Raw genomic sequence first — 25536 nt, 5'->3', positions numbered from 1 at the left:
TTGCGGTAAATAGCGGCCAAAAATAGCGAATTCGCTATTTCAAAATGGTTAATGAATTGCATTTAAGGAATCTCAAATAGATATTCCTCAAATGCAATTCCTCGCTATTTAGCGATTTCGCAATTAGCGATTTCTGCATTTGGGATGATGAATCCCAAATGCAGAAATTGCGCTCGCAAAGGGACAGATTCTCAGAATCTGGCCCTTTGCGAGCCCATTTTTCGTTCATGAATCTAGCTGTATATGTTTACTGCGGTAATTGTCTGATCATATACTGTTGGATAATTCCTTGTGGTAGGCTCAACTCAAAGCTATAAGTCAGGTCATATAGAGGAATCTTCTTTTATTGTATTTGTCTCTCAACATGTTACTGTGTAAGCTGTGTAATGAAGAGCATGTGTATGAGTGACTTATTTCTTATCGTGGGTTTGGTACAAAGCTTGGTAGTACGCTAGGTCCTTCAGATGATTTTACACTGCATTTGTGTTCTTCTGCCATGTGTTGGCTGCAACGCTTGACTGCAAATCTGGTCTTTAGGCTGACAGTATGCTTTTTGACACTAATATTTGTTATGCCTGACAGAAGACTGTCATTGATTCATTTGGAGGGTTTGGTCAAAAGTTGCAAGTAACCAGGTAATATGTTTTTTTATAAATATTTTAAAAGTCAGCCTGCAGTGCATTGTTTTTTGGGTCTAGCTACCGGACATATTGTATGTTTAATGGTAGTCACTTTCACACTAGTAATTCACCAGTACAGTATTCATCTGTAAAAAAACTATGGGGCATATTACCAAGCAATAGCGATAATTATCGCTATTGCTTGGTTAGAGACATAAATTTACCGCTGAGCTGTGGCGATTTTTACCGCAAATAAACCTTGGTATTACCAAGGTTTATTGCAAATGCGATAAAAATCGCAGCAATTCATGAATATCGCTGAAAAGTCAGCGATGTTCATGCATTACCGAGCTAATGCACTTAGCCATGTAATCCACCTCCCATTTGATAACATGGCTAAGAACTGCTCAGGGCAGTTGTTAGCTTTTGGAGATATTCGCGCTTAGCGCGAATATCTCCAAAAGTTTGTAATAGGAGATAGCGATGTTAGCGACTGTTTTCAGTCGCTAACATCTTGGCACGCCCTCTTTGCATGTCATTAGTGATAAATATCACTGACATGCAAAGTGGGGCCCAAGATGGTCGCTATCTCCTACTCGCTGTCGCTAACTGGTGTTAGCGACAGCTAGGTAATAGGGAGATAATTTTATCTCCGCTTTCTTGGCTTTTAAAGCAAAAAAAGCGGAGATAAACCCCCTTGATAATATGCCCCATAATGTTAAAGATCTTATAGAACATACTATCCAAGGCCTGGTTGTATGATTTTGTTTGTAAATAAAATAACATGGAGCATGTAAGCTATCACTCATGTGAGTACTCTTACAAACATTTCCATCTTTCGTTATGCTATCTCTTTTTTCATTTTACAGTGACAAAGCTACCTTCAAAAAATGCCAACAAAACTGAAAGTAAAGAAAAAAGTATGTCAAAGGAATAATAAGAAGAAAGGTCTGTTCAAAAGAAAATGAGGTTATTTGTGGTAGGTAATGTGAGCAGATACACATGTATATCAGTTGAAAGAAGGTATACCTGTGCCAAAGGAACATCTAGTTCCTAAAAAAGAATCAGACATTCCTGTGCATGGGGAATTAAAAGGACACCCTCCTACACTGTTTATGAATGATGGTGGCGTGAACTTGGTAGTATATGTCAGCAATCAATTAACAGGTTGAGACAGTATTTAAACCATTACTCTAAGCAAAAGTAAAGCAATGTCAAACATTCTGCAAGCACTTGACCAATGAAAGTATAAGAACTTTAAACTTATATGGATATTCTTTACCGTTTGTCACTTTTAGATGCTGTTGGCTAAATGTAATGTAATGTAATGTAATGTAATGTAAAATGTAATGTAATGTAATGTAATGTAATGTAAAATTTTATTTATATCGCGCAGCAATCGCTCCAATGGAGCATCTAGGCGCTACCTCCGGCAAATTACCAGATGACAAAGTGACTCAGAGTTGGACCAAAAACAGAGGCAAGCATCAAACTAGAGTTCTGGCCATGCTATCTTGCAGTTTAAATATCCAAGTTTTTAATTCTTTGCGGAACTCTGTTTCTTTATCCAGAGTTCTCAGGGCAAGAGGCAGAGTATTCCAAGCCTTTGCACCCAGTACTGCCAGGGACTTTCCTCCACGGGTTTTTAAACGAAACCTAGGAATCACCAGAGTATTGGAATTTGATGATCGTAGGTTTCTGGTTGGGCAGTATCTCTTGAATTTTTTCTGTAGATATAATGGTCCTGTTTTGTGCATTGCTCGAAATGTTATAATCAAAACCTTGAACAGGATCCTTTTTACAATGGGAAGCCAATGAAGAGCTTTTAATGCCCCTGAGGCTGACGATCTTTTTGGCCATTTTAGCACCAATCTGGCAGCAGCGCTTTGCACTAGCTGAAGCCTGTAAGTTACTTCTTTATTTGTGCCAGCATACAAACTGTTGCAATAATCTAAGCGCGACGTTACCAACGCTACTGCAACAGTTTTCCTCGCCTCCAAAGGGAGTAAATCAAAGAATTTCCTCATGCTTTTGATTAAGCCAAAGCACATTCCTGCCACTTTTATTGCCTGCTGCTTGAAGGCGAGATTGGAATCAAACGTGACCCCCAGGTTCCGAGCAACTATGGTTGTATGAGGCGGTATTTCTGCCCTTTCTGGCCACCATTGCCTGGGAATAAAGTCATTATTTGGGCCTAGCGGAATGATCTCTGTTTTTCCTGTATTACATTTTAGGTGATTCTTCCGCATCCAATCAAAGGTGGCAGTTAAACATTCCTTGAATGTTTCTTCCCATGACTGGTTGTCCCTATCCGCAACCAGTATTAACTGCGTATCATCGGCATATGCTACTACCTCTATGCCAAAAGATGATATACACACAAGGAGGCATAATCTGTTGCATAAATGGTACTATGTAAATGTCCTGCATTCTTTAGTGGAAGAATTTCAATAGTCATTGAAGTGTTAGAGGGCATTAGATATGAAGCACGTTGGCAGGGAAAGGCGGGCATTGTATTCCACAGGGCATTTCCTATGGGCTAGGGTATTTGCAGGCCAGCTTCCAAAGCCCAGGGAAGCCCTTGGTACCTTCGTCACTTTCCACAGCTCCTCAAAGTTAATTGGAGTAGGCTCTGGGGAGCTTCGAGAAAGAGGGGGAGGGGAAGGAAGAAAGATTGCAATCAGAGAGAAAGAAGAGAGAGTGGAGAGAAGGACAGAGAGAGAGAGTAAATGGATGGGAATAGAGAGATTACCCGTGGAAACAAAGGAAGCGGGATTGGTTTAAACATGTTTGCCAGGGCTGCTCTTGCTTCCCTAGTCCGGCCTATTACTTTGGACCTGAAGTGGAAGTTAAAGAAACTACAGTTGAAGGAGAGCTTGATAGCCAAGTTATAACTTCTTGAAATGCAATTGATCCATTCAAAAAGGAACGAGTTGGGTTTAGGGATAGTTTTGCTTAAATACAACCTAAAAAAATATTTATTGCCATTGAACAAATTGCAAAGCTCGAAGAAAGCTAATGTGAATTTCAAAACTGAAGACAGTGAGCTATCATAGTTATACCAATAATCCCTGTACGTATTAACTGAAGGTAGATTTGATTTATAAGACCACATTTATGTAAGGGAACATTACCAAATTCAATTGCAATCAAATGTCTTCAAAAGGAAGTTTCAATATGTTGGTAATTTGTCACATTCCTGCTAAGCTGCAGCAGCTGAATACTTACAGGAGTGAAATCATCCAAACTGTACGCCTTTTTCAGTAATAGTGCACCATCAACTTAAAACTACGACATTGCCCACAAGAACACTTTCAAAGAGTTAAAAGGAAGGTTTGTGTAGCTTGAATTAAATTTGAAAGAAAATATTGAAACATTCGGTGTATGTTATCAAGTAGACAAACCACTTGTAGTTTTACTAAATGTCACACAAATAAAGCAAGAAAATCAGTCAAGAACTTGTCAGCATACACAAAATTGAGAATGCCCTTCATTACTTGGAATTAGAAAAGAATTACTACAAAGTCTCTGTCGGCTCTGCCCCCTTCGGCCCCCCGCTCTACCGGGGGCGAAACGATTCACGATGGGACTTCCTCACTACTTCCTCTCTCAGCTTCAGGCAACACACGGAGCTCTCCTCTTCCTCGTGGGAGCCCCGTCCACAACCAGGCTTGGCCTCTGCCTGTCTTCCGGTTGCTGCAGCTTCTCTATCACAGCGTGACTGTGCCTGCTGCACTCAAGGTTGGAGCCCACTTCTCGGGCTCAGAAGACAAATTGGGAAGTGCCCTCCACGCACTTCTGGTGTGCGGGCACCGCACTTTGTTTTGTAGTACAGAAAAGAGGAAACGCTCCACGCGCTTTGCTGTAGCAGGAGCCCACACTTAGGACTCGGGCAATCTGCTCACAGTGTGCCCTCCACGCTTCGGATTAGGGCCACGAGCCCTGATAAATACAAGTCTGCACTCCTGGGAGTACACTGAAGACATGGTAGCAAGGTGCAGCCAGGCAGGCCAGCACAAGGGTTCCAGGAGGGCACAGGGGCAATCCTTATCCTAGCCTCCCCAAGAATAGGTCAGTACCAAGATGGTTACTCCTGGTAGTCCAGCAGAATGCTGGTCACACGTCCCATGCAGTGTCTTCTCTTTTCCACTTTCACCAGTTAAGCAAACATGGGGTTACAGCCCCAAATCTTTATAGTCCATGTCTCTTTGCTCTCCCTGCACAGGGCTCTGAGCCCAGTCCAAACCAGTTCTGGGGCACTTTAAAATATATTTTGTAAGTGCACAACACTCTCCATTCATAGTGTAAGCCTTGGCTCCAGACACGCCACAGGGGGGCAGAGCCATCAATGTGGAATGCAGGCAAAGTCCAATTCAGGTGCAGGTGCTACTCCTCCCAGCACTCCAAATGCAGACCAGGCTTATTCAGCCTAGCACTGAGTCACCCAGACAGGGCAGGACACATCTCAACCCCCCAGGGACTGGCTGGAGTGCATGCTCATCCCCTCTCTCCTGTCAGGTAGAACCAGATGGTCAATACACATCCGGCAGGCACAAAGACACATAGCACACAGAAATGCCCACTTCTAAAAGTGGCATTTCTAAAATACTAATAATAAATCCTCTTTCACCATTAAGCAGGATTTATCACTACTATTCCAAACATACCAAACTTGATCAAATTTACCCTCTCAGATCAAGAATTACCACTGGAGCACATATCAGGTAATCCTCAATGTAGTCCTATGAGAGGGCAGCCTCACAGCAGTGAAAAACCAAATAGGCTGTTTGTCACTACCAGGACACGCCACACAGTTAAGGCACATGTCCTACCTTTTACCTACACCACACCCTGCCCATAGGGCTAGCAAGGGCCTACCTTAGGGGTGACTGTTATGTAGTTAAAGGGGAGTTGAAGACTTGGCAACCACTTTATGTGACAAGTCACAGCGGCAGTAAACTATGCATTCAGGCTCTGCAGTGGCAGAAGCCTGAGACAGGTTTTGAAAGGCTGCTTTCGTGGGTGGCACAAACAGCGCTGTAAGCCCACCAGTATCATTTATTTTACTGGTCCAGGGTATATGGGATACCACTGTTCAAGGGACTGATAGGTATATTAAATATGCCAAACAGGTTTAAACCAATCTTACCAGGTTTACCATAGAGAGCACATGCAATTTAGCACTGATCAGCAGTGATAAAGTTCCGAGAGTCATAGAACCACCAACAACAGGTCAGAAACAAATACAGGAGGAAGGCAAAAAGTTCTGGGATGACCCTGCAAAAAGGGCCCAGTCCAAAACGTAATGCTGATGCTATGGCATGGAAAAACTATTGACCTACTTCCCTCCTGCCACTGCCAGCCAAAATGTTGTGGAAAGCACTAAATCAAGAACTGATTTTAATCATAGAGAGTCCCAATTTGTTAGCTTGTTCTCAAGCAGGCTTTTGACAGGGACATAGCATGGAGTCAGTGCTGGTGTTGGTAGAGAACAACATTTGAATTATTCTATATCTTGTAGGTGCAGCTGACATGATACTGTTAGATCTGTCCTTTGCGTTTGACACCGTATCCCACTCTGTGATAGTGGAGCTACTTTCTAAGATGGGTATAAAAGCTAAGGCCCGTAGGCTCTTGTCTTCCTTCCTAACAGGAATAACACAAACAGTGGTATGCAAACCATTCGAATCACAACCTTTTGCACTCCACTGTGATGTTCCACAAGGTTCTGCAGTTAGTTAAACAGTATTGAATTTGTATATAGTTCTGTTGGCTGGGTTAATGCGTGCCAAGGCTATAAGGTATCATATTATGTAGATGACACCCAAATTGTGATTAATATCACGAAGGATCCCCTAGCCCTTGCAAAAAAAAGTTCACAATTGCAGTTCATGAAGGTAGATAGTTGGATGAAGGCCAATTGTCTAAAATTAAATGGTGAAAAAAGGTGTTAATATTTAGTACTCCTCCAGCAATTTGGTCAAATCTGTGGAGGGATGCCGAATTGGTAACCGTCCCCCAACTGGTGAACATGACTTGGAATTTGGGGGCAGTCAATGATTTTAAAAAATGTTCTTTGCGACACAGATCAATCATGTGACCACTTAATGTTTTGTCTCATCAAAATGCTGAGAAAAATCTTTTGGTACATCCCTCTTTCACCATGTAAAACACGTATTCGAGGACTGATAGCTTCGCTTTTGAACTATTGCAACACCCTATACTTAGGTACTACTAAAATGCTGTGCAAAAGGTTGCAGGTACCACAGAATGCTTCCGCTCAATTACTCCTGGGAATACCCAGACATCAGAATCACTGGGGGGTTAAAGAGTCTACAACGGTTGCCAGTTCGAAAACAATCAATGTTTAAGGTGCTTTGTATGGGGCATGAGGCCCTGCATAAGATCGGGACAAGTCCAGTTAAAAATATGTTTGAAAAGGTATATTCTAAAAGGACAGCTTAGATCGTGGGAGAGCAAAGATGTTGTGGTGCCAAGAGATAAACTTAGTATGGGGAGGCAGATGATTTTCATTGCTTGTGGCTAAATATTGGAAATCCATTATTGTTGAAATAAAAGCTTCCAATAATCATCTCCAGTTTAGGAAACTGATGAAAACCTGGTTCTTTGTTTTACAGGTCGGAGAAGGTGAATCTAGTGTTGTCCTGACAGACTTGTTTCTTTTAGTGCCAAGGTGCCTTAGGTCAAAAAAGCGCTTTAGAAATAGGGTTAATTTCACCTAGAACCCTGCATGTGTCTTGCCCAATACTTGTTTGCTATTCTCATCTGTTCTCTGACTTGGAAGGGTGCTATTCTCCTTTGTTGGCTGACTGTCTGTACGCCAGAGAAATTAGAATCCATACAAAAAGTCCCCCCCCAAGAGGCCTCCTGTGTGCTGGAGATCGTGACCAGGAACACAGATAAGCAAATCAAGAATAATATGGTCCAACTGGGATGGAGGTATTGCAAAAAGAAGCTGCCATTCATGTGCAAGGCTTAAAACTCTGCAGGGGGGGTGGCCAGAGTTCCTGGGGCAGCAACTGCATAGAAATATGTTATGTTATATGGGATTTATAGAGCGCTCAGCTACTCAAGATCTTAATGAGCGTTCTGAAATGTACAAAGGTATAACCATGCTGTGCCACAAATGGTCCCATTTTTTAAGAGATGTGGAACTGCAGAAACCTTTACTGTCCCATGGGCCCAGTAAGAGGAGGCTTCCTGTAGTCAAAGAGTGCTGCAGCTCTCACTTCCCTGATGTACCGCTCAAAGGAAGGAGAGCGGAGTCTGTCTGTTTATCTGTCTGGCTGTCGCAGTGGAGTGCTGGGTTGGTGTGTAAAGAGCAACAACCACATGGCTTAGGAGCTTGCTGTCAGGTTCTTCCTCTGAGTTGGTGGGTGCTGATGAGGGCAGGGGCCATTACTTGATGTGGAAATATGCCGAATGGAAGTCTACTTTTCATAGAAGGTTGATTGACAGGAGCAGCTCCTCCATTAGGGCAGAGGAGTGTCACCCCTTTAAGTATAATGCCCCAGAGATTAAAAATAAAATAGTAATTAAATTAATTTCATACCATTTTATTTTTCACTACCTGAGTCCCGGGCAGTGCGTCGGGAACGGGCAGGGCCACTGCTGAGTGGCAGCAGCAGTAAAGAGTGGTGGAGTGGTGTGGCTCACTGGTTAGAGGCGGCAGACCCGGAAGCAGAGAACGGCCTGGGACCAGGGTTCAATTCCCGACGCGGCAGGGTCATGGACCAGGGTCAGCGGACTCGATAATTCTCGCCTCGGTGCCTACTCTAACCAGGGATCACACTCTGCAACTCTGGGTATTAGCTTGCCTCATCTCTACAACGGCCCCCCACATTCGCCGGGGATGCCTGGTTTCACCTTGGAGATACCCAGTAGGGACCATCTCACAGGGATAGCCAGGACGGGTTCCCCAGCGGTCTACAGCGACACGACGCCTCAGGGCAGCAGTGCGCTTTACAAGACACATACATTACATTACATTACATGGTGGACCGGGCACTTTAAGTTTAAAGTGCGTATGTCTCTTTGTCCAGCTGTCTTGTGTCATGCCCACTTTAAACCTCTCAACCCAGCTGTCTTAGACAGCTGGGTTGAGAGCAAGCACAGGTCTCCAGTGCCCTTGGGAGCACTGAGAGACCCAGCTCCATCCTATCCTGGTCCTTCTCTCATGCTGATTAAAAGCATAATAGTTGTACCAGAATTGGTTAGGGGCGGTTGGCTGAGGCCATCGCCGGAGGATGGAAGAACACCAACACCAGAACAAGGACATGCAGGAAGGTAAGTGACCAATGATTTCCCTTTTTAATGCATTTTATGTCTGTCACTCTATCTGAGTATGTGCACTAAATCGCTGGCATACATTGCATTACCGGTTTAAAGTTAAACATTTTAACTTTAAAACAATAATGTAATGCATATCGGCAATTTAGCGCATGCATGCGCCCACTACCCTTTTTCCAGCCGCACCACTCCCCTTTGTTGGCAGCTGCCACTGGTGGTTGATTGTTGCGACCTGACTGTAGTGCGCACTCAATGTAGTTTGCATGGCCCTTTGTAGGCTGTTCAAAGTGGTTTTTCCACCTGCCATTATGTACATATTTATAATTTTGAGTTTAATAGTGTTACATACATTAAAGTGCTTTTATTTTTCAAAAGATAAAGCACCGGCTGGAAATGTATTTTTTTAATGTTTATAGCACTGCTTGGTTCTGAATTTCTAGTCCACAGCGCCTGCGGAGTCAGACTTGGACTGCTCAACCTTGATACTCTTAGAGTCAAGTGCTAAAAGTTTGAGGGTCTGCAATGGGCTCGATGACATTGGAAGCAAAAGGCCCCTGTTGTCAATACAGGGGCCTTTTAACTTACAAATGCTCTGGAACACTCTGACACAGATTTCTCAGGTGCTGGAAAAATAAAAAAAACTTCCAGGTGTTTGTGTAGAATGTGCTACAAAAAAATGTTATGCACATTATATTAGCTGGTAAGAAGGCGCCTACATTTAAAAAATGTTCACCGCAAACATCTATCGACCTGCAAGTCAAAGGTCATGAATTTGAATCCCAGCAAGGCCAACTCAGCCATACATCATCCAAGGTCAGTAAATTAATTGCCATAAAACGTGGTGACAGTAACACCTGTTGTTGCCACTTACAAACAGAAGTGGGGAATGAAGCACGCATAAAAATCAACCTATTCTCTATATTGAGTACTGCAGTATGCAGTGAAAATAAACGAATCTGTGTAGATTTATTTAGTAAATTTAGCAAGACTTTCCAAAGTAACTGAAAATGTGTAAATCTTTTAAACTTTTCCACTCCTCTTCCTTTAAAAAAAAAATGCATAACGGGGACAGCAGGAATTGATTAATAAAATAATTTGCTTGAACACAGAGCCAACGCACACAGCTCCATTTCTATCAGAATCGAATGAGCAGAACAAGAAAAAAAGTATTTTAGAAACTCATATCTAGCTTTTGGGCATATGTGAAGGGAAAAGTGCCTAGTAAGTAGATGAGGTGTTTACGACAAGGCCCTAACTCCGAGGCAACGTAGTATTATTGCACAGCGTATCCATGAATGGAACAGCATGTCCATCATTGCCTTCCTGGCACACTTTCCTGCTTCCGCTGGCCCAAGCCGGTCCTGGAAATGTCTAGAATCTGACAGGGCAGCTCGCGCCTGCCAACTCTCTTCTGTTAGTAAATTTATTTCCCTCCCTTTGACAGATGATAAAAATGTCACAGTGCGCAATGCCTTTGCAGGCCCAAAAGCTGCCCCCTACGGCTGCAGGGCCAGGCTCGGACTCCGAGCCAAGAAGGCCATAAGGAAAGCAGACAGCGGCTCCACAAACCCTGCTCCGTCTGCACTGCTAATTCTCCCGTTAAATGATCCAATGTGACCCCGCAGGGGATTAGGAGTCTGATCATGTTCCCTTCTCCATTTTTTTTTAAAGTTCCATCTTCCCCTTGACTCCAGCAGTCCACACACACTGCTGAATTTTTCATCAAGGAGATAATATCATTGTACACAGGATAATGGCATTCCAATACATCCATCTGCTTGTTAGCTCTGACTACATCAATCGCGCCTCTTCTGAGAGAATACTTTAAACATGGGATTCGTTGTGTTTCAGTTTAAATAATGCAGCGTCTCACAACCGGAGAATACACACCCTCGTGCCTGCACGAGCCAGTAGAGAATGACGCACCGGAAGCCATCAAGGAGTCTAGGGAGTCAAGTGGGCCTTTTAACAGCGCGGTGCAGGGGCAAGGAAACCCCGTTCAGGGAGATTGGCAGTGCAGAGGCCTTTGAGGGTCTGTGAGGAGGGCGGATTGAGGGCCCAAGGCTGTGAACTTGCCCGGTAGACCCAGATGGGCTACTCACATATTATCTGTTCCTTTCACCAAGGTTTGATGTTAGAATATCGTAGTCTGAAATATCGCCTGATAGAAGCGCTGTGTCGTAAATATAGTCCACTAAAAATATCGTCCCATTCAGTGAAGATTTTTTATTCTTAACTACAATAGAGCAGTATTTTATGTAAACGATATTTTGAACACACTATTTACGGCAGACAATATTTCTGACTGTAATTTTCTGGTTTCACACATGGATTTTGTAAGTCAAGAACACATCACGCTAGACTGGGCCTTTGAGTTGCACAGCACTACACAGGCCAACCACCGTCAGGAGCCTTGAATGGAAAATCAGAGAACATCCATAAACACTCGCGCAAGAACTCACTGTCCACGACTTCTTAGTAAGCAAGAAAAGCCACTTTATTAGGACAGGTATGAAACAAAATATCTGAACAACATATTTCATTTATTTATTTAATAAACCAAAATTCTTTCAGCTTAACTGAGCATCCTTACCAAAGAGTAAACCCCCCACCAAGTTAACCTGAACGAACCCAGAAGCAACTAACTCTTGTAGATACCCCCTCCTTTCCTTTAACTGCCCTTTGAGGATGGACCAACCCGCTCCAGGCTGCCCACCCCCACTAAAAACCCGTCTACAAAAAGAAAAAAGTCAACCTGTCTTAGCGTGGCAAGCCTACAAAACTAAATCAGTACCTAAAGCACTAAAAAATGAAAAAGGCCTACAGTGAAAAAGAGGGAAGGGTGGGTGGGGCAAAGCAAAGTCAGTTACCCGCCTTCCGCCGGCACAGTCCTTTCCCGCCCCACACTGGCCCTATTTATAAGCGCTGTCCCTCGCGCTACCTGAGTATCACCTGCACGTGGCCAGCCCTCGTGCGAACCTACCCAGGGAGAGACCGGCTCGCGAACGGCTCTCCCTGGGTCCCCCCCATGCACAGACAGTGCTCTCTTGCGCATTAAGTACAAGTGGTCTATCCACTAGTGGCAATAGCCTAGCAGGAATGTGTGTGTGCGTTTGTGTGCGCACGTGTGTGTGAGACCGAACTCATGACTTAAATGCAGGTCCGCACACATCAGTGGTGATGTCTGGAGGCATACTTTGAAGGTGGCCTCCACTACAACACGGCTAGTAGGATGCCATGGGCTTCAAAAGGTGGTAGACACTGATCTTAGTATTGTTCTCAGTAAAAAAAAATATCCACTAAGTGAGAAATGTAGCAACACTTTGCACCTACGCAAGGTCACCAAAGTGAATCAAAGTGGAGCAACGTTTTGATTTGGGGTTTACTTTCAGCATAAAACTTATTTTGCACTGGAAAGTTGCTTAAAAGTTATATTGTGTCTAATGAGGGTCACATGAGTGGGTCATGGGTGTTCCCATGCATCAACGTATGGTTTTTGCTGCAAAGTACTATCTACTAACATTTGAGGCCCAATTTACACCAGAAAAATGCCTCCTCGAGGCAGGAACAAACCAGGAGGCAGATTTTCTATTCTCCAAACTTTATTTTAACTTTGTATATGTTGTAATGTACTACAGACAACAGAAATGGTCACAACAGACACAGAAAGAGAGCAGCACTACTATATCTTACCTGATATTTCCTGCTCTCTCCCTCGCACACAATATAGTTAAGCAACTTAATTTGCTGTGCTCCAATACATGACCTATCAATAAACCTGCCCTTCAATGTGCATTATATCAAACATTTCCCTACATATTGGTGTTTGTGTTCTGCTTTACTCTACAGTAACCTCTTTGCATCACATTCATTCATCTACTTTTGCACACTGAATGCATTTTCCATACAACCTGTACAGTATTGGCCTCAAGCACACCAAATGACTGTTTTTCTGCACTGTGATTGGTGCCTTCCTGCTCCTCGAGGGAACTGTGGACCTGTGCCCGGCACATTGATTGCATGGTTCTGCAGCATACTTCATGCACTGTTTCTCTGTCCCCTGACCATTGATTGATAAGTGCAGTTCCACAATAAATGAAGAGCTTCCACATGTTCTGCACTTTGATTAATCACCACTTCTGTATACTGAATGAACTGTTTTCCATCTGCCCTCTGCAAAAACTGATCTGTTCCAGCTCACTCAATGAAGGATCTTCTTTACGTACTCATTGACTATTACAACCATACATAAACTCAATTAACTGTTTCCATGTGAATCGACTGATCTGTCTCCTACTCACTGTATGAAATGAAAGCTTTCCCCTTTATAGTGCTGAATGACTATTCCATACACTTGTACATTGAATTAATTATTTCCCTCTATACTGTACATTGAATCAGTCATCATTCTACAGAAAGAATAAACTATTTTTTGTGTGTTATGTGTGTATTGCTTGCACTCAGAGGAAACCTTTTTCCCCTGCACTCTACTCTTTTGTTAATTCGTGTACCTGCAGACACAATGAACAGCAACACTGCACTCTGGGCATTTGTTGACTCCGACCATTTTGCTCAGAACAAACTGCTTCTCTGCCCTGTGCAACTTTCATATAGTGCAAAATCCAGTTTCCATTGTTGGGGTGCCTTATAATCAATCACGTAGACTGCATCCGCCTATATACTTTTGTCGTGTTAATCTGAGTGTTAGAATCTTGTAATGTAATAACATGAATGTGACAAGTGTAGGCCAAAATGTCGAATATATGATGAATTTTGTAGAAGATTAAATGTGATCAGCAGAGAACACTAATAGAAAGCACTTGTGTTGTGCATACTGACAATCATTTTCCTTATTGAATGTGTTTATTAATAGTGTTATTTTATATGTAGATGAAAATATGAACTACATATTTTTAATTCCTATATAACTTCGTAAAGCTCATGTGCATTTTCTTTATGTTAGCTGAATATTGTAGGCATTCAATGCATTTCTCCTGGAAGCTCTCGCATTAGAAAATAATGGTTGAATTAAGTAGGGATGTCACGTTAGTTATAGTGTAGGGACAGATTCTTGCTTTATTTCTATGAACCCTCGATGCAGGGTATGTGGACTCTTGTTCCATGATATTTTGTATCCTGATTCTTGAATTAATCATTTTCTGTATGCTGCATTGCTTCAACTTTATTCGTAGATTTGGCCTCGTATTAGTCCCAATTTATTTATACACCCTCATCTTGAGGTGTCTGCATAGCCAGTTGTTTTTGGCTTTGTAATAAATTGACTAACTCTATTTGTTAGTTTGTGATTCTTAATGGCCCAGGCGAACCACAATTGGATTGATTGATATTATTAAGATTTCTCTCCCCCTAAGGTTTCCTGGTGAGAAAAAATACCATGACTCGAAGTTCTAGAGCCAATCTAGAACATGCCTCTCCTGCTCCTTCAACTTTAACTCTGAAAATATACTCATAACAAATGTGTGTAATTCGACTGAGCAAGCATGAGTGAGTGAAAGAGCGGGCGAGTGCAAGTGCATACTTGTGAGATCATTGCCTTAGTCACTGTTCACTGAGGCCTCCTAAAAGAAAGTGAGAGCGGATCCACTTCATTCAAGTTTTTAAAGCCTGAATGCTTTCATGAGGTTCTCCAATTGAAGGGCGGAATCCTGGTTTCTTTAGTGAGATATTCCAGATGTGAGTGTGAATGCTACTTATTACTAAAATCATGGCATCCAGTGTGGCACAAATGAACCATCAAATCCATCATAGGAAGTGATATTATATGATCTTTAACCCCAAGGACAATCCACTTTACAGTTAGTTAAATAATCAATATTTCAAATCCAAGATTGCAGTTTATTGAGAGACACCCCAAAATCACCAAACAATTAGCAAAATTCAAATGTGAACTCATTTCAAAAGGTTCCTAAGGTTACTCTGTAAAGCAAGTGTTTGCACACCAGTCTAGAGGAGATTCAATGGGAAAGATAGAGCACCCTAGATAAAGCAAATATCTCTCTTTACAACCACATAATATGAGGAATATTTTCTATCTTTAATATTTTCAAAGCAGTGTATTTTTGCACCTTCACACCAGAGAGCTCCAGACCTCAGAAGTGATACAGTGTACAACCAGCCCTAGAAGATACTAATGTGCAGGATGTGCTGAACAGGGAGATGGCTTTAACCAGTAGCCTGGTTTAATCCATAATTTATCAGTGTCCTAGGGGATTATTGTGTAGACGTAAAGCATTTAGAAAACTCCATCAGGATCCAAAGGCCCAAACCAACTGAAAAATAATATTAGAATGGCTTAACAAAAGCTGCTGCTGCTTTATGTACGGATCTATGAACTTGGCTCTAGGTTTTAAATAGGACTGTCTTTTACTGGGAGCAGTGCATTGCCTGCCTGTATTCACTTGGTATCTATTTTGCAGCATACTGCTAGGGCACCTGAGGCATTTCAGTGAGGTGAATAAGGATTATGCAATTTAGGAACAGCCTTGTGTGTTTTTTTACCCTGGAATAGTGATGCATCGATGCAGCTGCTAAGGCTAATATTATTTCAAGGGAGCAGACTTTATTGTTGACGAGCCTCCCTCTCAGTGTTTTCATTTGTCATTCAACATTTGTCATAAAAAGCAATATTTACAAATAAAGACTTCCTCAGCCATAAAAGAAATATAAAGGGTCTCATTAAGACTTTTCAGAGTGGGACAAATACCAAAAAGTGGTAGATGTCCCATCACCAATGCACTCAATATATTGTGGATGGGACATCTTCCATATTTTGGCAGTTGTCTTGCATCCGTCCAACTCTAACTAAGACATTGTACAACATATTTCTATAACATACTTTACTTCGATCTCTGTGATAGCATATATATCAATAAGCATCACAGAGGGTCACCTGAGCTCAAATTTTATTAAACAGGGGTTTTCTGTTTGCACTTCATGCAGAAGGAAATACCACTGAGGGGTAGTAGCCCATTGCATGAGAGCTGCAGAGGGTTGAATGTGACCAAGGTCTGATTGATTCTGGCTTGATTGAAGATGAAGAATTGTCTAATTTGGCTTCTCTGTAAGAATTCTAATGGATTTGTTAGTTTTTATTTGACTTTATATGGTTTTATGTGATTTTTCATTGTTCACAACACATTACGTATTAGGTTTAATTGAATTTAGCATTTGATGAAAAACCTACATTGCAAATGCTCTGTAGTCAATTTGGGAAAATGTTACTTTCATTTTTATTTTCAAGCTATGAATATAATAGTATTGTTATCTTGTTAATCATATTTAGTGGGAAGAATAATGAAGAACTGCATGAGTTTCAAAAAACTTTAACTGGGATATTTTTTGGAGATTATGAATCCCTTACAATATCATGTGTTCCATTGCTAAATCATACAGTAAAATGTACTTTGATTTGTTGTGTTTCACAATATGGACTCTGCTTATCATACCATGGGGCATATTATCAAGCCTGTGCGCTAAAATTATCGCCGCTTTATCGGCCGAAAACGGCCGATAAAGCGGCGATAATGGGCTTGATAATATGCTCTGTGGAATTCCAATCGAAGCCCATGTTAGATGTCTTCACATCTAACATGTGCTTCGATTGGAATTCCATAGAGCATATTATCAAGCCCATTATCGCCGCTTTATCGGCCGTTTTCGGCCGATAAAGCGGCGATAATTTTAGCGCACAGGCTTGATAATATGCCCCCATATTTTTTCTATATTATGCTTCAATCAGTCGGTAGTCAGCAGTAAAGCCCAAATAGCAGTGGAAGAAAATTCAGCAATAAGATCGCAGATTAAAGAAAAATATGTGGTTAAAGACAATGAATTACATTTTCACCATTAGGCTACAGTCTTGCAGAATCATGAATTTTGGCATGCAAAAATGATGGGTTTTCAGTAGTCTCCATGGACTCTTTTTTGCTTCTTAGGAACTCTTCTGTAAATTAAACCTACCATACATTAGACAGGATTAGCCCCGTTCAATCACTCAATTATGTCACTATCTCTTAACTCTATGAAAAAAGGAATATATAAGGAGATCCTTTTGATAAGCCTAAACAGATCCTACAATTATTGACTATGCTCCCCTTAACTATTTGACTTATTTTTTGCATTCAAGGGTAGCACCAATCTTGACTTTAAACAAAACTCTAGTTAGCCTCTTCTAAAAAGTCAATATATATCTGGTGGATCTTAATAGTATAGATCTACTACAAAGCTTCCCAGTATCAGAAGCATTATGGATTAATATCGTCACCAAGCATTTAGAGCCCCTCCTGGGAAATTGTGACATTCTGTAACAGTTAGTCCAGCTTCCAAGAAAAGCATGGGACCAGAACAACACTTGTTGACTTTGTGGTACTGATCTTTCTGGATCTATTGATACCCTTTTGTATTGTGTGCTACAAAGCGTTGATCAATTGTCTTAAGAGAGTTCACCAGCAGAAGTAAAACCAACAGGTTCTCCCTTTTCTCCAACAAAGAGGACAGCAAATCAAACCAGGAGACATTTGATCCTCTGCTTCTATGGTTGTCTGTTGTGTACCTCAGCACTTTTTGCAATTCCTCTACTATTTTATAATTTTTCTGAGACCCTTGATTAATAGAATTCAAAGAAATGTTCTGACATTTCAGTCATATATGGATGATACACAGACTGTGTTGTGAGTGGATGGAAGCAGGCCCTACGCTCAGGGACATCTTCCATGCTTAAATGAAATCCAGGAATGGATAAGGTGCTACTCACTACAACTTAACGCAACACAACATAAACCATTCTGTTCTTGTTTAAGACTCAACTCAAACCAAACCACCAAAATGAAAACTACATTAAGAATCCTGTGCACAAAACATCAGTTCTCAAAACAGGATGAAAGATGTATATGTCTACAAAATGTCTGCTCCAATCAATAAGGGCCTGATCTCACCTTGCACTTCTTATGAAAAGGAAGATGCCAATATCTCAACATTCAATGCTCATAGAGCACACACCAAAGGAACAGAAAAATATGCTCACTGTGCCACTGAAACCAAGCTACTCCCGCCATACGAGCCCCAATCAGGACAAAATCGGTCTCGGTTTGCTTGTATTCCAGTTCAGAGATGACCTGGCCTGGCAGTTTGTGCTGGACTGTTCCTACTGTAGTAGGGTCGGGGATGGTTTGAATATGGCTGGTTCCAAATTGAAGTGGCATGGTGGGAAAAAGAACGATGGATTGGACTGCTATCTCGATACCATTACCTTTTTAATGAGTTTGATGTACTGTACTAAGTTCCAAGGGTATGGCCAGACATCAGTCCCATGCTCACCATTCCACTGGAGCCAAGCTTCACCCAACTTATAAGCCCCAATCAAGGTGAAACCAGTCTTGAGTTACTAGAGTTCCAGGTCAGGGAGGATTTAGCCTAGCAGTTTGGGCTGGACTGTTCCTATCCAAGCAGGACCAAGACTGATTTACATAAGGCTGGGTTTAAACTGAGGTGGTTTGGTGGTCAAGGAATGGTGGGTTGCAATGCTACCCTGAGCAATGGCTAGTGGTTAGGCCTATTGCAAGCATTTCTTCCATCACGTTTTGTGTGTAAGATGATACAAAAACCATGGAAATGTCATCAACTCTGATTGACAAAATTGACCAAGAAAATAATCGCATGATCTGCTACCAAAACGTGTGAAATGCCACTTCCGTTAGTGTCAAAGAATCTCTCCAAATACAGATTGATGTTGACAAAAAGTTAAAAGGTGTTCGATGATGAATGTAAATACCTCAAAAAAAGCCTGAAAATTTTAGTCCATACAGATGTAGATCCGGAAAAGAGCAGGAAAGTTTGAAATAGTTACAAATCTCTATTCAAAAAAAGGAGGAAATATTCCACAATGATGGCCACATTTACTACACACTTGCGTGGTCCTTGTATCACCCAAGGTGAGGTAAAACAATGCAAGAGCTTGAGTTTAGGGGTATTGATTGTAAACGCCGCTCCGCCGGCAGACGTTTGCTGACTTTTGCCAACTCCACACTTTGCCTGGATTGCAAAGTTCGGGAAAAACTCAGTGAAATACCACATGTCAGAGTTTTTCTCTCTCTGTGCTCTCTGTGCTCACAAGCGTGTGAGCGAAAGAGAAAACATTAGTACAAGGAAAGTCCTTCCGTGATTTCACAATGCAGGCGGTTGATGCAGGTCGCTACTGTTTGCGTTGAGAATGAGAAAGTAGAAAACCTACTTGAGCAGCGGGAAGAAGCAGCACCCTCTAGAGTAGAGCTTGGTGCCATTTGCACAAGCACAGGCGCTAAAAATGGTTGTATGACGATCCATCGCTAACATTTTTTTCGCACGCGTTTACAGCACGGCAGTTACATCGCAACTGCGATCACAGAGACAATGTTTTCATTGCACGTTGTTGCAACGCTAATGCGGCCTTCTAATTGGATAGCGTGTCACATCGCAGACTTTACATCACGCGACATGACAACGCAATTGTTGTGCCCAACCACACGTTTAAATGCGTGCACCTGCTTTATTTCGATCTATAAATGCTTCGTGTTGATATTTAACTTTTTGTGGCAGGAGCATCGCCACCAAAAGTTACATTTCAACACAAAGCACTTACAGATCGAAACAAAGCAGGTGCACGCGTTGAAGGGCACAAATAAACCCCATAGATAGCAGCTGTAGCTTTCCTGATTCAACGTTATTCAGACCAATAAACATTGGATTAAAAACTGGAAATGGGCAGATTAAATTTAAGGCACCTGTTAAGGCATGTGGGGTGTGTATGCGAAACGTGGAAATAATCAACAGCACCCCCCCGCGCGTGCTCTCCTGTGACGTGCCAACAGTATCAATACGGAAACAGCCTCCCAAACGTGTACCTGGCTGCTGCTTGTTAGCATGACAAGTGAGACCAAGCTGCATCCTCGGCTTGTTTGAAATCCGGATAAGCTTTTAAGCCATTTAACCAGATATGGACATTGCAGGTCCCTGGGGGGCGTAGAGCTCTCTCTGCACTGTGCAGGCAAGAAACAGACAGCTTTTTACCGCAGCAAATCACGCCTGGCCAGGGAACAACAACTGGCTTGTGTTTCTGTTCTTATTGAGGACAAACTCTCTGTAGTGGCGGAAGGTTGCAGGAAAAGTGGCTGGTGGGCGACCTGTGGGCAAGCTGGAAGACTCTGAGCCACACCTGTAGGTGTCCTAGGCAGGTGTGCCCTCAACCTTTCTCCTTACCCACACAGCTGTGGTGCCCTAGGCAGGTGTGCCCTCAACCTTTCTCCTTACCCACACAGCTGTGCGCGCGTATCATTTGTATTGATGTTTAAATGGCACCAAAATACTTACAGACTCACAAATATGGTGCCGTTGGTCAGCTCACATGTGCAGCGGACTGTTAAACGGGGTCCCCATAGATTGCAGAACACAGAGCACAGGTGATACAAGGGTCTGGAACTCACTGCGGTACAGAACGGGAATATCGTTGCAAAAATATCGACTTACCTAAATATCGCTGCAAAAATATCTACAGGAAGAAATATCGATGACAAAAATATAGTCTGACCAGAATATCGACAGACAGGTAAGTAATATCGATAACATTAATATAGGTGTAATAAATATCGTTTACAAAAACATAGTTTACAAAAATATCGTTTTTTAAATAATTATAAGTAATGTAGTGTTTTTAATGAGTATTTTTAGTCAAAGTAGTATTTTTTGTAGTATTTTATTAGTTAATAATGTATTTTATGTTGAATTTAGTATTAATAGTTCCGTAGCGGGTTGTGGGTTTATAGGGGAGTAGGGTGGGAAGTAATTTAAATATAATAAAATATTAGATTAATTAATGTTTTAAATGAATATAAATAGTGTAATAAATAATAGTTAATTAATTTCAATTAGTTAATTGATTAATAATTATGTAATTAATTATGTTAATTTTTTAATTAATTTTAGGTGTGTGTACTGGAATTTTTTAGTGAAAATGTAGTAAATTAATTACATTTTAATTGATTAAATATTTAATTAATGATTAAATAAATAAAAATAAATATTTGTTATTTTATAAATGACTAAATACATTTAGTAATTTTTACCCCTATGCTATCCAACGCTTTCCCTACTGTTGCACCCTCTGGAGTGGGAATAGTATTTTTTACTCCTACCATATCCAACGCTTTCCCTACTGTTGCACCCCCTGGAGTGGGAATAGTAATTTTTACCCCTACGCTATCCAACGCTTTCCCTACTGTTGCACCCTCTGGAGTGGGAATAGTAATTTTTACCCCTACGCTATCCAACGCTTTCCCTACTGTTGCACCCCCTGGAGTGGGAATAGTAATTTTTACTCCTACGCTATCCAACGCTTTCCCTACTGTTGCACCCCCTGGAGTGGGAATAGTAATTTTTACCCCTACGCTATCCAACGCTTTCCCTACTGTTGCACCCTCTGGAGTGGCAATAGCAATTTTTACCCCTTCGCTATCCAACGCTTTCCCTACTGTTGCACCCTCTGGAGTGGGAATAGTAATTTTTACTCCTACGCTATCCAACGCTTTCCCTACTGTTGCACCCCCTGGAGTGGGAATAGTAATTTTTACCCCTACGCTATCCAACACTTTCCCTACTGTTGCACCCTCTGGAGTGGAAATAGTATTTTTTACCCCTACGCTATCCAACGCTTTCCCTACTGTTGCACCCTCTGGAGTGGGAATAGTAATTTTTACTCCTACGCTATCCAACGCTTTCCCTACTGTTGCACCCTCTGGAGTGGGAATAGTAATTTTTACCCCTACGCTATCCAGCGCTTTCCCTACTGTTGCACCCTCTGGAGTGGGAATAGTAATTTTTACTCCTACGCTATCCAACGCTTTCCGTAATGTTGCACCCCCTGGAGTGGGAATAGTAATTTTTACCTCTACGCTATCCAACGCTTTCCCTACTGTTGCACCCTCTGGAGTGGGAATAATAATTTTTACCCCTACGCTATCCAACGCTTTCCCTACTGTTGCACCCTCTGGAGTGGGAATAGTAATTTTTACACCTACGCTATCAAATGTTTTAACTAATAATATATTGTATATTTTAATTATATGTATGTATTATTGTTGTTGTATAAAGTAATGTGTTAAATATATGTATATGTACACATTAATTAAGTTTATAATAAAAAAGTGTAGTTAATTTGTTTTAAATAGTTATTGCACCCCCTGGAGTGGGAATAGTAATTTTTACCCCTACGCTATCCAACACTTTCCCTACTGTTGCACCCTCTGGAGTGGGAATAGCAATTTTTACCCCTACGCTATCCAACGCTTTCCCTACTGTTGCACCCTCTGGAGTGGGAATAGTAATTTTTACTCCTACGCTATCCAACGCTTTCCCTACTGTTGCACCCCCTGGAGTGGGAATAGTAATTTTTACCCCTACGCTATCCAACACTTTCCCTACTGTTGCACCCTCTGGAGTGGAAATAGTATTTTTTACCCCTACGCTATCCAACGCTTTCCCTACTGTTGCACCCTCTGGAGTGGGAATAGTAATTTTTACCCCTACGCTATCCAGCGCTTTCCCTACTGTTGCACCCTCTGGAGTGGGAATAGTAATTTTTACTCCTACGCTATCCAACGCTTTCCCTACTGTTGCACCCCCTGGAGTGGGAATAGTAATTTTTACCTCTACGCTATCCAACGCTTTCCCTACTGTTGCACCCTCTGGAGTGGGAATAATAATTTTTACCCCTACGCTATCCAACGCTTTCCCTACTGTTGCACCCTCTGTAGTGGGAATAGTAATTTTTACACCTACGCTATCAAATGTTTTAACTAATAATATATTGTATATTTTAATTATATGTATGTATTATTGTTGTTGTATAAAGTAATGTGTTAAATATATGTATATGTACACATTTATTAAGTTTATAATGAAAAAGTGTAGTTAATTTGTTTTAAATAGTTATTGCACCCCCTGGAGTGGGAATAGTAATTTTTACCCCTACGCTATCCAACACTTTCCCTACTGTTGCACCCTCTGGAGTGGGAATAGCAATTTTTACCCCTACGCTATCCAACGCTTTCCCTACTGTTGCACCCTCTGGAGTGGGAATAGTAATTTTTACTCCTACGCTATCCAACGCTTTCCCTACTGTTGCACCCCCTGGAGTGGGAATAGTAATTTTTACCCCTACGCTATCCAACACTTTCCCTACTGTTGCACCCTCTGGAGTGGAAATAGTATTTTTTACCCCTACGCTATCCAACGCTTTCCCTACTGTTGCACCCTCTGGAGTGGGAATAGTAATTTTTACCCCTACGCTATCCAGCGCTTTCCCTACTGTTGCACCCTCTTTAGTGGGAATAGTAATTTTTACTCCTACGCTATCCAACGCTTTCCCTACTGTTGCACCCCCTGGAGTGGGAATAGTAATTTTTACCTCTACGCTATCCAACGCTTTCCCTACTGTTGCACCCTCTGGAGTGGGAATAATAATTTTTACCCCTACGCTATCCAACGCTTTCCCTACTGTTGCACCCTCTGGAGTGGGAATAGTAATTTTTACACCTACGCTATCAAATGTTTTAACTAATAATATATTGTATATTTTAATTATATGTATGTATTATTGTTGTTGTATAAAGTAATGTGTTAAATATATGTATATGTACACATTTATTAAGTTTATAATGAAAAAGTGTAGTTAATTTGTTTTAAATAGTTAAAAAATAAAAGTAATGTAATGTATTTTGTTAATATTACTTATATTTATTTATTATTTAATGTAATTTTAATTAATTTAAAAAGTCGATATTTTTTACATCTATATTAATTACAACGATATTTTTGAGTAGATATTTATGTACTTACCTGTTTAAGTATAGGGTGTCGATATTTTTGTAAACGATATTTTTACAACTATATTTATGTCAGCTATATTTTTGTAATCGATATTTTAACACCCTACCCTCACTGCAGCGTCCATTATACAAAGTTGAATGCAAGCATGGATTTTTCGAACCATATATTGTTAGTTTAAGTTTCTTTGAAAAAACTCCTGGGGTATTATTTCCTCTTTTATGTGTTCTACCTAGTTCTTTATACTAGTTCTGTCCTCTCAAATGTTGTTTCTATAATAAATTATTAGTGATTAAGGGTGTGTCTACTCTATAGTGTGAGCACTTTAAAAAACCCTCTCCAGAGACCATCCATCATGCATCCATCCATCCATCCATCATGCATCCATCCACCCATCTATCCATCCATCATGCATCAATCCATCCATCCATCCATCATGCATCCATCCACCCATTAATCCATCCATCCATCATGCATCCATCCATCATCTATCTATCCATCATGCATCCATCCATCCACCCATCCATCATGCATCCATCCATCCATCCACCCATCCATCATGCATCCATCCATCCATCCATCCATCCATCATGCATTCATCCATCCATCCATCCATCATGCACCCATCCATCCACCCATCCATCCATCTATCCATCCATCATGCATCCATCCATCATTCATCCATCCATCCACTCATCCACCGACCCCTCCATCACCCATCCAGCCACCCACACATCATGCACCCATCCCCCATACATCCACCACCCACACATCATGAATCCATGGACCCATACATCCACCACCCACACATCACCAGTCCCGCACCCCTTTCCAGCTGCAAGAGAGTTATTCCATCGTGCTTGTCCAAAGCAAAAAATGCACAATTAGTTGCAATTAATTTAGTTATTTCTTTGTACTTGCTGCAGGCTCTCCGTTGTCTTTGCCCATTTGCTTGCACCCCTTTCCAGCTGCAAGTGAGTTATCATTGTCTTTGCACCTGTAAAGGCTTGCCTTTTTAGTTGCCATTATTGTAGTTTTTTCATTGAAACTTGTATTTTTTTCAAAGCAGAATACATCGTACTTGCGGCAGGCTCTCCGTTGTCTTTGCACATTTTCTCCGTTGTCTTTGCACATCTAAAGGCTTGCCTTTTTTGTTCTCTTGGCATCGAAGGTGTAAGCATGCACAATTATTTCCGCTGCAGGCTCTAAAGGCTTACCTTTTTAGTTCTCTTGGCATTGCCATTAACATTGCATGCGTCGTAATCGCATGCGTTGTTAATGGCATCGCGCCGTTGTCGCATGCGTAGTGAATGCATGCGATGCCAACGATCCTGTGATGTAAAAGTCGCGGTGCAATGGCACCACGATGTATTGACATCGATGTAATGGGTGTTTCCCGCTAAAAATCAGCGCGAGCAGCACGACGTGCTGAAATTACGCCACTCACAGAACTCCATGGAAACTTGCTGAGTTTTCATGGAATTCAGTGGGATTCCACAAAGAAAAAATCTGCGAGTTCTGCCCACCCCTACTTAAGTGACATTTGCTCTCCATCGGGGAGGCATTTCATGGGTGGAGCATTGACATTCTAGGTATCAACCCATGCATTTGAATGCAAACACAGTCAGTAAGCCTGGGTTTGTGCAAAAGTTGGTACATCAACGTAACCTTGGTGTAACGAAGAGAAATATCTGTATTCCTCTTCTTTACTTCCTCTTTGCCTGTGTGCTGC

This window comes from Lissotriton vulgaris, chromosome 6 (genome assembly GCF_964263255.1).
Source record: "Lissotriton vulgaris chromosome 6, aLisVul1.2, whole genome shotgun sequence".
In the NCBI taxonomy this organism is placed as follows: domain Eukaryota; kingdom Metazoa; phylum Chordata; class Amphibia; order Caudata; family Salamandridae; genus Lissotriton; species Lissotriton vulgaris.
This window is presented reverse-complemented; position numbering follows the sequence as displayed.